Here is a 6,614-nt window from a genome sequence, read left to right as displayed (position 1 = left end):
CTTCTATTTCTTTTTCTTCTTTTATTGCTAAAGATAACATTTCTAGTACTATATTGATTGCAGTGGTGATAATGGACATCCTTGTTTCATCCCTGATCTTGTTGGAAAAGCATCCAGCTTATCCCCATTACATATAATACTTGATGATACTTTCAGATAGATAATAATTATTTTAAGGAATGCTCCATTTATTTCTATGCATTCCAGTGTTTTCAATAGGAGTGAATGTTGTATTTTGTCAAAAGCTTTCTCTGCATCTGTTGACATAATCATATGGTTTCTGTTACTTTTATTGCTGATATGATCAATTATGCTGATAGTTTTCCTAATATTGAACCAGTCTTGCATTCTTGGAGAGAATGCTACCTGATCAAAGTGTATTATTCTCATAATAAATTACTATAATCTTTTTGCTAATATTTCATTTAAAATTTTTGCATCTATATTCATTAGGGAAATTGGACTATAATTTTATTTCTCTGTTTTGGTTGTTCCCAGGTTAGATTTCAGCACTATATTTGTATCATGAAAAGAATTTGGTAGGACTCATTCTTTGCCAGTTTTCCCAAGTAGTTTATATAGTTGTGGGATTAACTGTTCTTTGAATGTTTGATAGAATTCTCTTACAAATCCATCTGGCTTTGAAGATTTTTTCCTCAGGAATTCATTGATAGCTTATCCAATTTCTTTTTCTGAGATGGGGTTATTTAAATATTTTACTTCCTCTTTTGTTAATCTTGGGAATTAATATCTTTGTAAATATTCATCCAGTTAACTAAGATTGTCAAATTTATGGGTGTACAGTTAGGCAAATATCAGAGTGACCAAAATTTTATTGACCCTTCTAACCACCCCTTCCCTTTTCCTTTTCCTTTATTTAATTTTTCCTTTCCATTTTTCTTTTCACTTTCTCCTCTTACTGTCCATAGTGCAAGTTAGATTTATATACTTAACTGAGAATGTTATTCCTTTCTTGAACTAAATTCAATGACAGTTAAACTCAAACAACATTCATTTCCCTCTATTCTAATATGTTTTTATGCCATTTTATGTGATATAATTATTCTTTTCTGCCTCCTCCTTTCCTCTTATCCCTTTGCACCCCTTAATTAAGTTTTTTTGTATCATCACATCAGTTAATTTTATACCCCCACCCTCTACTTATCTCTGTCCCTTTTGAATGTTATAATAAATATACATTTCTCAAGGTTAACAAACATCATCTTCCCATATAGGGATGTAAACAGTTTGCCCTTATTGAATAACAAGTTTTTATTTTTTTATCCCCTTATTTACTTTTTTATACCTCTCTTGGGACTTGTATTTGAAGATAAATTTTTTGCTGAGCCCTGGCATTTTCATCAGGAAAGTCTGGAAATACCTTATTTCAATGAATGTCCATCTTCTTGCCTGAAAGATTATCGTCAGTTTTTCTGGGTAGCTGATACTTGCTTGTGTTTGCACTGGTGCCTCCCCATGCTCTGATCTCCCCTAGCCCTGCATACTAGATCCTTAGCTGCTCTGGGCAGGAAATCTGCCACACTCTGTTTCACAGTGGACTTTACTACTCCAAAATCATTCAGATTAACTTCTTGGAGGTATCTGAAGGAATTTGTGGTTGAACATGGCTGCATCCTGCTTTCATTACACCATCTTGTATCTGCCTCTATAAAGTTTTACCTGATTCCCCAAATTATTAATATTTTCTCCTTGTTGATATTTATGTGCATAATTATACATAATATGATTTTATATGTATTACAATTTATTTACTCATCTGTACCTTCTGTCTTTTCCCAATAAAATTCAAATTCCTGAAAAATATTGGCTACTTTGTTTTTAATCTGGGTTAAATCAGGCCAAACACAGTGTCCTTGAACATAGTAGATGTTCTATAAATATTTGCTAAATTTAAATGAAAGAATTTAAAAAAAAAAAACCTTGGTCATTTTTTTTACATTTAATGTTTATGTTTTCATAATTACATGTAGCTAAAAATTTCAATATTCATTTTTTTGAACTTTAAGTTTCAAAGTTCTTCCATCCCTTACTCCCCTCCCTCTCCTTGAGAAGGAAAGCATGCACACATACACACACAAACACACACACAAATGTATATGTGTATGTAGATATGTAATACACGTGAAATTGTACCAAATACTTCCATATTAGTCACACTGCAAATGACAACACAGGTAAAAAAAATAGCATAAAAGTATTATGCTTTCAATCTGCATTCCAATTCAATTATTTCTCTGAAGGTAGACAGCATTTTTCACTATAAATTATTCTGAATTGTTTTGAATCATTATATTGTTGAGAATAGCTTTATATTCACTATTGATCATCACTACAATATTGCTGTTACTATGTTAACCTAGCTGTGCTCAATTCAAGTTGTAACAGTCCATATACATCTTCTCAGATATTTCTAAAAGCTTCCTGCTTGTCATTTCATATAGCATGAACTTATTCCATTTCTTTTACCACACTTACAAGACAACTTTTTCAGCCACTCTCAAATTGATGAGCATCCATCCCTTCAATTTCCAATTTTTTGTCATTACAAAATTCCTAATATTGCACACACACACACACACACATTTACATACATATGTGTATACACTGAGCTATACCTTATATAATTATGTATATTCTTTGTCTTTGATCTCTTTGGGGTATATCCCTAGCAGTGGTATTGCTGGGTCAAAGGGTATGCATAGTTTTACAGCCTTTTGGACACAATTCCAATTGTTCTTCAGAATATCTGTTTTAGTTTAAGTTTCCAACAGTGCATGAGTGCCCCATATTTTTCCACATCCCCTCCAACACCTACCATTTTTCTTGTTGTCATATTAACCAATATGACAGATGTGAGCTGGTATCTCAGAGTTGTTTCAATTTGCATTTCTCTAATCAATAATGATTCAGAACATTTCTTCATATGATTATAGATAGCTTTGATTTCTTCTGAAAACTGCCTGTCTATATCCTTTGACCATTTGTCAATTGGGGAATAAGTCATATTCTTATAAATATGACACATTCTCTATGTTTATTTGAGGAATTAGACATTTATCAGAGAAACTTTCTGTAAATGTTCCCCCTAATTTCTTATTTTTCTTATGATCTGGGTTGCATTCATCTTGTTTAGGTAAATATTTTTAATTTGATGTAATAAAGTTTACATTTTACATCCTATAATACTCTTTATTTCTTGCTTTGTCATAAATTTTCTCATTTCCATGGGCGTGAGAGATACACTATTCCATATTCCCCTAATTTGGCTATGATATCACTCTTTATATCTAAATCATGTACCCATTTTGACTTTATCTCAGTATATGATATGAAATATAGATCTGTATCTTAGTTTATACAAAATAACTTACCCATTTTCTTAGCAATTTTTGTCAAACAGAGATTTCTTGTCCCAAAATCTTGGAGGTTTAGATGTTTCAATTGCTAGATTAATATGATTATCTGCTATTGCATATTATGCACCTAATTCATTCCACTGAAGTAACTCTATTTTTTGAGCCAGTTATCAATTGTTTTAATGATAACCATTTTGTAATACAGTTTGAGATCTGGTACTAATTACCTTCTTTCATGTTTTTTTTTTTTCATTGATTCTCTTGACCATTAGTTTTTCTCGATTAATTTTATTATTTTTATACACCTATAAACTAATTTGGGGGTACATTGATTGATGTGGCACTGAATATGTACATTCATTTGTGTATAATTGTTCTGTTTAATATATTGCCTCAGACTACCCATGAGCAATTAATTTTTCTCCAGTTGTTTATATCTGACTATATTTGTTTGAAAAGTGTTTTCTAATTTTATTCATAAAATTACTTGATCTGTCTTGTTAGGTGGAATTCCAATAACTTTATAATTACTTTCAATGTAATCTTTCCTTCTATGTCTTCCTGTTGGACTTGGTTGCTGATGATTTATGTGGGTTTATTTTATATCCTGCAAATTTGTTGAAGTTGTTAATTATTTCAACTAATTTTTTAGTTGGTTTTCTAGGATTCTCTTAGCACACAACCATATTTCCTGCAAAAAAAATGATTATGTTGTTTCCTTATTAGCTATTTTAATTCCTTAAATTTCTTTCTCTTATCTTATTGCTATTGGTAGCATTTTTAGAAAAATATCAAATGATAGTGAAGATCATGGACATCCTTGATTCACCGCTGATCTTACTAAAAAGGCATCTTGGTTATTCCCAGCTAATTGCAGCTAATGCTTGCTGATGGTTTAAGAAAGATGCTACTTATTATTTTCATGAAAGCTACATTTATTCCTATTCTTTCTAATGTTTTTAACAGAAACAAGTGTTATATTTTGTCAAAAGCTCTTTCTCCATCTATTGAGATAATCATATAATTTCTGTTGTTTTGTTTGATATGGTCAGTTATTTTGAGAGTGTTCCTAAAACTGAACCAGTCATGCATTTCTGGTATAAATCCCACTGGTCATAGTGTACAGTTATTTGTGATAATTATAATCTCCTTGCTAGTGTTTTGTTTATGATTTTTGAATACACATTCATTGGGGAAATTGATCTATAGATTTCTTTCTGTTTTTGATCTCCCTGGTTTAGGTATCAGCACCACATTTGTATTGTAAAAGGACTTTTGTAGGACTCCTTCTTTGCTTATTTTTCCAAGTAGATTATATAGTACTACAACAAATTTTTCTTTAAATGTTTGGTAGAATTCACTTGTGAATACATCAGGTACTGGGGATTTTTTCAAAACTCAATGTCTGTTTATTTTTTTCTCAGTTATGGTTGTTTCAACATTTTATTTCCTCTTCTGTTAATCTGAGTGATTTATATTTTTTGCAAATATTCATCCATTTCACTCAAATTGCCAGATTTATTGGAATATATTTGTTCAAAACTGCTCCTAATAATTGCTTTAATTTCATCTTCATTGGTGGCAAATTCACCTTTTTTTTAATTTTTCATACTGATTATTTGCTTTGATTTCTTTTTTAATTAAATTAGGCAATGGTTTATCTACTTTGTTTTTAAAAATAGAATAAACTTCAAGTTTTATTTATTAGTTCAATTGATCTTTTCCTTATAATTTTACTAATCTGTTCTTTGATTTTCATGATTTCCAATTTGATGTATAATTGGGGATATTCAGCTTGTTATTTTTCTATTTTTTTTTATTTTAGTTGCATGCCCAATTCATTCATCTGCTCTTTCTCTATTTCATTGATGTAAGCATTTAGGATATAAATTTTCCACTAATTATGCTTTGACTGTAATTTTGTGACATAATTTTGTGAATTATGCACTGTTGTTTTATTATTGTCACTCTCTTTAATAAAATTATTCTTTCTATGATTTCTTCTTTGACCCATTGATTCTTTAAGATTAAATTATCTAGTTTCCCATTAAATTTAATCTGTTTCTGTATTTTTTTATCAAATAAAATTTTATTGCATTATGACCTGAAAAGAATGCATTTACTATTTCTTCTTTTCCACATTTAATTGTGAGGTTTTTATACCCTAATATGTGGTCAATTTTTGTGAAGATGTCATTTACAACTGAGAAAAAAAAGTTATCCTCCTTTCTATTCCCATTTAATGTTTTCCAGAGATCTATTACATATAACTTTTCTAACTTCTATTCATCTCTTTCTTTTGTATTCATTTTATGACTTGACTTACCTAGTTCTGATAGAGGAAAGTTGAGGTCTCAGGATTGCGTAGTTTACTGTCTGTTTAACTCATTCAATCTTTCTTTTAAGAATTTGTATGTTATGCCATTTGGTGTACATATGTTTAGCATTGATATTTCTTAATTCTCTATGGTACCTTTTAACAAAATGTATTTTATATGGTTTTCTCTTTTAATTAGAATCATTTTTGCTTATTCTTTGTCTAAGATAATAATTGATAATCTTGCCTTTTTCCTCGGCTTAAGTATAATACATTCTACTATTCAGTAGATTTTTGTGCCTTTTTTAAATCATTCAACCAATTCTGACTTGAAGACGCTATTTTCTTCAGTATTTTTTGCCTGTTTTGCTAAGCCCTTGACAGTCTTCATAATTTTCTTGTATCACTTTAATTTTTTAAAGTTTTTCCTCTATCTCCCTTATTTAATTTTAAAACCTTATTTGAGCTTTTCCAGGAATATTTTGGATGGCCTGTGACCAATTTACAAGTTGCTGTAGTAGTCAACGTAGTCACCCCCAAGGCTAGTACTATACTTTTCTCCTAGTGTCTGCCACCACCCCAGTGATAGAAATCTTTCCTGCTGAACTCCTAAGTTGCTGTGGGCTGGAAAACTGTTTTACTCAACCTTTTGTTTTTCTGCTCTAGCATTCTATTTGAGGCAATATGTAATAGCTGTCTAGAGGGAAATTTGGGAGGACTCAGCTGAGTGCTTCTGTACTTTGCAATCTTGACTTCACCTCCTAAACCTTGCTTCTACAGGAAAATAATGCTTCATTTCCCTCAAAATACAATATCTTTTGTTCTTTATAAACAGGTAAGTGTTGAGTTAAGTAGAAAACTATGTAAACATATCTTATTGTCTCTCTTTATTAAAGTGCCATTCACTTTGAGAACTTCTG

Source organism: Notamacropus eugenii, chromosome 2 (assembly GCF_028372415.1).
Source record: "Notamacropus eugenii isolate mMacEug1 chromosome 2, mMacEug1.pri_v2, whole genome shotgun sequence".
Lineage (NCBI taxonomy): Eukaryota > Metazoa > Chordata > Mammalia > Diprotodontia > Macropodidae > Notamacropus > Notamacropus eugenii.
The sequence above is the reverse complement of the archived record's forward strand: the minus strand, read 5'-3'. Positions refer to the sequence as shown.